The sequence below is a fragment of the Cryptomeria japonica genome, chromosome 9 (genome assembly GCF_030272615.1).
Source record: "Cryptomeria japonica chromosome 9, Sugi_1.0, whole genome shotgun sequence".
In the NCBI taxonomy this organism is placed as follows: Eukaryota; Viridiplantae; Streptophyta; class Pinopsida; order Cupressales; family Cupressaceae; genus Cryptomeria; species Cryptomeria japonica.
The window spans coordinates 274,775,942-274,785,895 of NC_081413.1; positions in this window are offsets into that span (position 1 = coordinate 274,775,942).

Below are 9,954 nucleotides of genomic sequence, written 5' to 3' on the forward strand. Positions count from 1 at the left end.
AATTCAAAGAAAACATGGGCATTTTCAACACTTAGGCACAACTATGGAAAACCCTAATACCCACAAAGGGAGAAACAAGGCCATACTTAGCCAAATTTTGTGAAATTATTAGTAGTCCTAATAGTGGCTCTAGTTGTGGATGCTTGATCACCTGGATCAATGTGATAATCCATAAATCTGAGGGGAAGACCAAACTAACTAGGAAGACGCACAAACATATATACAATTTGTACACTAAGCTATTGTGAATGGAGAAGTGTTAAGAAAAGAAATGTTTCAGGAACTATCCATGCACTGGTAGTTCATGGACTTCACCATCCATGTTTTTTAGAAAATAGGAATCTGTACCATTTTTCTCAGAAATGACAAATGGGCCCAACCACAAGGCCTCAAATTTTACATGCTTCCCTTTGTCCTAGCTCCTTGCATTCCACATGAGCACTAAGTCATCAACATTGAACTTTCTATTAGTTTCCCTTTTGTCAAACAAATATTTGCTTTGATGTTGCATCTTTGCATTCTTCTATTGAGCTTCACTCATGACCTCATCCAACTCTGCAAGTTTTTCCATCCTTTCTTCCATTGGTTCTGGTATATCCCTATCATTTTCTTGGATGAACTTATACACTTGTGACAAGTTACTCATAAACCAACTCAAATGGTGATTTTCTAGTTGCCTTTTTAACAGTGATCTTGTTAGCCCACAAAGCAAGCCTAAGATTTCAATCGCATGATCTTTTGTTTTCATCCAAGGTCCTCTTGATAATCTTTAGGATTCTTTTATTACTAGAATCTACTTTCCCATTCTTGTGTGGGTGGTATGGGGATGAGTACGAGATAGTTATTCCATATAAACCACAAAACTCAGTGAATTCCTTTGATCTAAAGCACATTGCATTGTCCATTATTAAACTTACTGGGCCTATCATTCATCAAGAAGTTAATAACCACTTTACTATTTGCTTCCCTAGTTGGCACAGTTTCTATCAACTTCGTGAAGTAGTCAGTTGCAACTAGAATCCACTTATCTCCACCACTGGACTTCTCTGCAATCTCTCTAATGAAGTCAATGCACCATTGATAAAAAGGAGCTTCAATTTGTAGGTGTCTGAGGGGTAATGCACCTGCATATTTAATTTTACCAAAAAAAAATTGACGGGCTTCACACTTCTTTACATATTTATAAGAATCAGTGAAAAGAGTAGGCTAGTAATAACTTGCCCTTAGAATCTTATGGGCAGTTGTCTTAGCAATTTAGTGGCCTCAAGATACTCCTTTATGTAATTCTCTCATCAATTTACCAACCTGGTATTCATCTAAACATAAAAGAAATACACCATCTTGATCCTTCCAATATAAATCACCTTTAATAAGTACATACTTGAGGGTTTGTAACTTCAATGTTCTCTTTTGATTATCAGTCAAGTTGTTAGGGCACTTCATATGTTTCAAGAAATACAAAATATTAGTGTACCAAGGAGTCCTTTCAATGCTATAGAATTTCTCTTCACTTGCATCCACATTGTTCACTTGTACTACATCCAAATTAGTCTCAGCCATTAACTTTGCCAATCCTTGTCCTCTGATCAACTTCATTGCTTGAATCTCCACATTAAACTCCCGGATCTTATTGATCCATCTACACCTTTGACTTATCACTTCAGTTTGGACAGAGATGTCCTTCACAGCTACATTGAGAACATATATGATACAACTTTAGCACCCACCAAGTATGGCCTGAAGTTCTTAATGACTTTCACCAGTTCATATACTTGTTTTTTCTGCAATGTCATACTTCAACTCCACTGCTTAGAGTGATTTTTTGAAGAAAGTTATCGACTACTCATACCCATATTCATTTTTTTAGAGCATAATGGTTGCAATTGTATGAAAAGATGCAAATGAAAATATTTGGAAAGGTTTGCTACAATCTGGTGATTTTAACACTCTTGCTTCTTTAATATCTTTCTTAATGGCAACAAATGCTTCAATAGCCTCTATAGTCCAGTCAATCTTAGCACCTTTCTTCAACATTTTTTGAGATTGGTTTGACAATCTCAATGAAGTTGGAGATGAATATTCTCACAAAGTTTATCTTCCCAAAGAATGATTGTATGGCTTTGACTATCTTTGAGATTGGAGTCTTGTTCATAGTTGCATCTCTTTCAGGCTCTATACAGACTCCTTCTTTTAACACTGTTGGTGTAAATAATTATTCATCTTGGATATTATTACACCTTACTTAAGTTTACTTAGGAAATGCATTTCATAGTAGTTTAGGTATGAGACACTTGGGTGTTTGTGCCACATTGGGATAGTGTGTGTAGGAAAATTTCCACCTTTTATGGTGTGATCTTGTTGTTACACTCCACATTCAGTGGGTGATCCACCTCATGTGGAATATTATATTGTTTCTCCTACCTACCCATACCTATTTCCTACCTACCCTTGTTTCTTATTGAGCCACATGTCATGTTTGTGTGCTCACATATCCATATAGCCTTGCCTATATAAGCAGGCTCATTTTCATTGTATGTAATGATTGATGATCCAGTTGATTAGTATTTTCTCTTAATAGAATATAGTTTATTCCTATCAATATTTTTTCTCTCTATTGTATTTTTCATTGAGCCCTAGATCTTGGCAAAATCTCACATGGTATCAGAGCCTATAGGGCTTCATTGATTAGTCTTTTGGAGACATTTTGGAGGCTTCAATTTTTGAATTTGGGGATCTTCTTTTTTGGGGGGCGTCATATAGCGATTTGGACATCACGGTTGAATCCGGGAGACCGTTTCCATGAATTTTGGCTATAAATTTGGCCTATTTTGGTGAGAATTTTTTTTTGCCCATTTTGACTATTATTGTACGAATTTCAAAAAAAATTTATTAAAAAAATCTTTTCTGAAAAAAAAAACAAATTAAAAAAAAAATTATCAAAAAAAAATTTCCAAAAAAAAAAAAAATCAAAAAAATAGTATTTTGGGGGTTCCACAGACACCCCCCCCCCTTGTGACCTCCGTACCTGCAGGCTTTGCAGGTCTTCGCGGCCCCTGCCACTGTACCTGCACGACCCCCGATCTGCAGCTTCGTCGGATCTATGCTCCCCGCACCCACTTCTGCAACCGCCGACCGCTACCTTCCGGCACCCCGTCGGCCACGCTGTCCCGCCTAGCGACCAGTCTACCGCCCACCGGACCCCTCATCCGTGGGCACCTCCTGTAGCCGCCAGCGCATAGTACTCCCGTCGTGTCCTCTGCCTCTGGCAGTAGCCTCCTCCACTCCAACAAACTTCCGTCAGACTCCCGGTCCTCCGACAGCCGCTGTGTTCACCGCTCCTTGCTGCCGACTGCTCACTACCCTACCGGACCGGCCCCGACCTCCCTCAACTCACCGGTAGTCTTTTAAACTAGCGGACCCACGTCTACCATGTGGCAGGAGGCCACTGACCTGCAGTCAACATCCGTACGCCACGTCACTTTTTCGTACTGTACCGATGTCAAATGGTCAAGGAGGCAAAAATTTTTTGACGGGAAAACAGGCGTCAAATTTAAGCCCATCATTTGCTGATGTCAGCACCACATCAACAGTATTTTGAAAATTTTTGCAAGCCCCTCTCATTGAGCTTTTTGATTTTGCAATCCAACTTCAAATGGCCATATCTTGCTCATTTTTGCTCCTTTTTTGGTGCAATTTTTTTTGAAATGGGCTAGAATTTCGTGCTCTTCATAGTGGTGGAAGAATTTTCTGATTTTGATGGATGTATTTTTCAAAAATTGCAGATCTTCATGACTGTACCTATATAATCCCCGATTTTGCAACTTTAGAGGCTTCGTTTGGGGTCACACGACCTCCTTTTTAGGTGCCTTTTTTTTGAAAGTGCATATTTTTTCCTCTACTTTCATAATCTATCATTTGTTTGCAGTGATTTTAAGTAGAAATTGTACTTTCATTATTTGGCCATTCTTGGCATATTTGGTACTTGCATTTTGCTTGGATCTTAGTTTAGATCACTAGCAGTATTTGTTGAAGTCTCTTAGATCTCATTTTGAGAAGTTGTAAATTGAAATCAGAAGTCCACTTTGCCTTGTTTTGCAAGTGGCCCATTGTATACGCACTAAGTATAAAGTACCAAATCACCACTTTGGGGGGGGGTTTATTGATTGAGTTTTTTTGGGGGGTGTCTTGTGTGATTTTGCCTCTCTCTATCTTATGTTTTTTCATTTTGGTGCTATGGGTTCTCCTAAATTTCCACTTTTAACTCCTCATAATTATGCATCATGGAAGATTAAGGCATGGAGTAAACTAATGGAAAAATGACTCATTCATTATGTAAATGAAACTATTACAGCACCACCTGATCCTAAGGCTAATCCTAATGCTCAAATTGAATGGCTTACTAAGAATGCTATGGCACTTGGAACTCTTAGAAAGTATGTATCAGATGACCTCATTTTTCACATTGATAAGTGTACTACAATTAAAGAGGCTTGGGATATTTTAAAGAAATTGTATGGTCAAGTTGATGAGATTAAGTGCTACAAGCTTGATAGTGAACTCACAACTTTGGATCCCAAGGATTTTGATACAATCCAAGATTATGTCACAAAAGCAACTGAGCTAAGAGCAAAGCTAAAGGATTGTGGAATTGACAAAAAGGATGCTCAATTGGTTTATAACTTGTTGGACAAGCTTTCACACCCATAGGTTAGCTCAAGGTTCCTCATACACTTCTTCCTCATTTGATTCATTCATAGAGATGTTGATACTTGAGCAATCTAAGTTGACCATGATGGGGATTCTCAAATCTTCAAAGTCACAAGCTTTGGTGGCTAATAAAGGAAATCAAAGCAATCTAGGAAGAGGCAAGAATCAAAAGCAACCTACGTCAAAACCACAACAAGATGGAGCACAATCTTCCTCTCCACAACAAGGTGATACACCATTCTCACCTAAGAGGAAATCATATAAGGACAATCTTTTTTATGGATATTGCAAGAAGTCGAGACATGATGAACATCATTATTATATGAAGGATATTGATGAGTTGAAGAATCTTCTTGAGAAGAATAGAATCAACCTACCTTCTAGAATGTCTTCCTCGGCTTCTTCCAAGGATAAAGGAAAGGATCACTCTTTTGGGATAGATAAAGGAAAGGGACAAGCTCTTTGTGCTACTACAAGTCATGATTCAGGGAGATGGTTTCTAGATTCAGGGGCTTCTCATCATATGGCATCTTTGCAGTCTATGTTTTCTACATTTGAGCCTTGCCACATGCCACATATTCTAATGGGCAATCATAGATACATGGATGTGATTGGGAAAGGATCTATTGCCATTAGGGATAACTCCTTCAATGATGTGTTGTGTGTACCCCACTTGACAAATAATCTTCTTTCCATCTATCAAATCACACATGGGGAAACTAGGAAAACTGTGGAGTTTACACTTGATACAGTTATCATTAGAGACTTGGAGAGTGGAGCTATCATTGCGACTGGGGTGGTTGATCATTCATCTCGATTGTACTCTTTTTTCAGATTTTGGTCCTATTGATGAGGTTGATTCTTCCTATGTTGATGATTCAAATTTTGAGGAGAACTTTGGGCATTTGAACTTGGGGATTCTCACTTGTGACCCCATTCTTGAGCCTTGCATTTCATCTTCTTCTCTTGATATCACACCACCTATTGCACCTGATGATGTAGCTAGTGCGATAGTTTTGCCTTCTTGTGATTCAGTGCAGCGGGATTTTCCATGTCTTCTAGCTTCAGTTGATTGGGATGCCTACTTGACAGACATTGCAGGTTTGTTTGTGGAGTCCTACATTACATATTTGGGAGACACCACTGATGACATTCATCTTCTCTTTGATGAAGATGATCCTTCTTTGATTGTTGCGAGGGATCACTCTGACCCTCTTGTGCATTCTCTACATGATCAATCTTTAGAGGTTGACATGATTGTGGATACTTTTGTACAACACTTGGAGGAGGTCTCTTTATTTTTTGAGGAGACATATGAGTCTTTGGATATTGTTCTACATTCATCTCCACTAGATCTTGGAGTACCTTTTTCAGTAGTGTGGCACAGTTTACCACCTTTGGAGGAGGTTACTTTCAGCATTGACATGGGGACACTTGAGCAGTTTTTAGCGATTCCTTTCATCATGAGTATTTTTTCTACATCTTCCCTTCATGCTTGGGGAGACTTTTTGGATCCACCTTTGGTTTTGTTTCTTCCTAAGGGGAGGAATGTGGTTTGATGTTCGTGGAGCAATTTCTTCATTCATCTTCGAGCTTCTATCATTGGTGCAAATTCCACATTGAGGGGGGGCTTCCTAGTCTCTCTTATTCTTCTCTCATATGGGGGGGGACTTTTTCCTCACATGGGGTTTTGTCCTTCACACACTTCTATGAGAGTTCTTTGTATCTAGTTTTCATCTCTCTTTTGGGGGAGGGTTTTTTCCCATTGGGTTTTTCTCTCTTTCCCCGCTTTGTGAGAGATTTCATTGCATTGGTTTGCATGCATTTGCATTTGTACATGGGTACCTAAAATGGCCTAGTAGTCGGGACCCATCTAGCATTTCTTAGTTGCATTGTAGACTTAAGTGCATTCCCCTAAGTTGCACTTAAGGGGGGGTGTTGGTGTAAATAATTATTCATCTTGGATATTATTACACCTTACTTAAGTTTACTTAAGAAATGCATTTCATAGTAGTTTGGGTATGAGACACTTGGGTGTTTGTGCCACATTGGGATAGTGTGTGTAGGAAAATTTCCACCTTTTATGGTGTGATCTTGTTGTTACACTCCACATTCAGTGGGTGGTCCACCTCATGTGGAATATTATATTGTTTCTCCTACCTACCCATACCTATTTCCTACCTACCCTTGTTTCTTATTGAGCCACATGTCATGTTTGTGTGCTCACATATCCATATAGCCTTGCCTATATAATTAGGCTCATTTTCATTGTATATAATGATTGATGATCCAATTGATCAGTATTTTCTCTTGATAGAATACAGTTTATTCCTATCAATATTTTGTCTCTCTATTGTATTTTTCATTGAGCCCTAGATCTTGGCAAAATCTCACAAACACAATATGCCCGAGTAACTTGCCTTTAGTCACAACAAAGTTGCCTTTCTTGGGATTTAGAAATATCTCATATTCTATGGCTTTGGTGAAGATCTTTTCCAAATGCATAGAATGGTCTTCTACTTTCTTAGAAAATGCAGTCAAGTCATCTTGATATACCACCATGATGATGTTAATTAAATAATCAAATGCAACATCCATGGCTCTTTCAAATGTTTCTTTAGCATTTGTCAACCTGAATGGCATTCTTACATTGACATGAGTTCCCCAAGGAGTAGTAATATCTTATACTGCTCTGACTCCTTGACTTTAACATGATTGTAGCCTAAAATTCTTTCCATTTTAGACAACAAATCACATCCAGTAGCCTTTTTCAACATAGCCTCCATATTTAGAAGTGGGTAGTTGTCCTTCAAAGAGGAGACATTCAAATTTTTGAAATCTACACAACCTTATGCCTTCATTCTTCTTTCTAACTAGTATCAGATTCGAAACCCAAGATGAACTTGCCTAATGGACTTTATTATACCTCCATCTCTAAGCTTCATTAACTCCTCTTGCATTTTTGGAGTCAAAGTTGGGTTGATAGACCTTTTCTTCTGCTTGAAGGGTTTTGCATCCAGTTTCAATGGGATCTCATGCTAGAAAAGATCCTCCCTATATTCCTTTAGGTCGTCATATGACCATACGAATACATGCTTGTACTTCTTGTGTAAGGCTATCACAATTGTTCTAATATTGGGACTGATTTTCTTTCCAATATAAACATTTTTTGAAGCTGAATCAATTCCCAAATTCACTTATTTGAGCTATTACTTATTTACAGGGGCAGGTTTCATGGCACTATTGCCCTTGTTGTCAAACACTCTTTCTAGTGCAACTAACCCTTTTGGAATCTTCCTAATTTTTCAGTTGTACAACCTTATTTCCAAAAATAGTATCTTTTCCATCTATTACTTTAAAAAAGGCATTAAAGTTAATTTCATGTGCCTCGTATTGGTCTATGCACAACAAAAATTTCAACAAGTCATCATCATCCTAGAAAACCTGCTAATTACAAATATTATTAAGGATCGAAGGTCTAACTTTCACTTCCACTTTTGAAATCCCTTCTAGAGTGATATCCCCATTCCTCAAAGCTATATTCACTAAAAAATCAGCCATAATATTATTACTTCTATCCACCTTACTTCTATCCACCCAATCAATTGAAAAGGAATCAAACAACTCCATGGTGTCCCGAAAAACAAACTTATACTATTTCAACCTTTTTTTCTTCGAGGAATATTTGGACTTGACTTGTGAAATAATCAACTCAGAGTCTCCAAACATAGTTAACATCTTAATACCATGTTTCATAGCCAGGTCGAGGCTTAATAGAAACGCCTCATACTCAACAACATTGTTTGTGCAATCAAAAGATAACAAAAAGGAGTCTTGAAATTCTTCCTACCAAGAGCAATAAAAAGTACACCTGCTCTTGAACCCTCTTTACTACAAGCACAATAAAAATACATTTTCCATAGTCCTTCCTTGTCATATTGAAGCTCATCTTCCCTGGGGTCTTTGTTTTGCAGTTGAGGCTCAACCATATTTACTCTGAAATTACCCATGTCTATGTCACAAAAGCAAATCATTTGGTCCAAATCTATCTTTTCAACTATGTCTTTAGACCGTGGATCCCTACTCAGTCTAACTTCTTTCCCATTAACAGGATTGGTTGCATATGACAAATACTTCAATACATTCCCCCCTATAGCTACAACCCATTGTTTGGATAATAACATCCCATAATTAGGAGCAATATTTGCAACTGTTATGCCCACTCTATATTTAATTTTAGGGTAAGAGGCCAGCTTCACTTCTACATCTTTCATGACTTCTAAAATTGTGACAAACCTATCATTCATGGCATAACATTTACAATATGGAGTATCAACCCATAAACCTAATTCCTTCATCAGTGTCATGGGAATAAGGTTAATGGTAGCCCACGAATCTATTGTACAATTCTTGAATAACTTATTGTTGATCAATAAGGTTGTGTACAAGGGTTAAATTTGTGAGGGAGACTTGGTGATTGTGGTCCCTAAGTATACCTCAGGATTTTTCATTATTTCTAATCTAACTTCATTGATTTGCTTAGTTTCTTTCTCTTGAGTTTATGATAGTTTAGAGTGTGGTCCTGATTTAGTTGAAACACTAGACAACAAGGAGACAACATTGTTTCTATATTCTTCAATTTTCATCAGTTTCAATAGTGGTACATAAAACTTAGTTTGAGATAATATCTTAGCAAAATCAAATGTTGGAACATTTGGAATGGAATGCATCTCATTTTTACTTATCTCTCCCTTGTGATTACTCTCCTTATCAGGGGTTGGTTGAGGCTTGGTGATGTGGTTCATAGGAGCCTTACTTTATACTTTGTCACCTTTTGATGTCTCCTTTGGAACATATTGTTGATTATTTATATATTTGGGATCTTTGTCCTTATCCTTGGGCCTTTGGACTTTTGCTTGTGATTTACTTGCATTCTGATTCTCTTTGATGAACATTCTCCCTCGTTGTCCATGTTCAACATTTACAGTCTGATTCCTTAATTGGTAGTTTCTCCTTGTGATGGGCAAGGTCGTTGATGTCACAACTTGCATCATTTCAATTCTTATGTCATCGACTCAGGGTGTGTCTAAAAGTTGTTTGCGATAAGGATAGTACCACTCTGGGGGGTTGTGCACTGTTGAACAATGACCGAGGTCGGATCATGCTCCATTAGGAGCTAGTTAGAAGCTATCAAGAGCTCTTGGTTTTGACTGTCAATCTAAAATCTAAATGTCTAACAATATATCT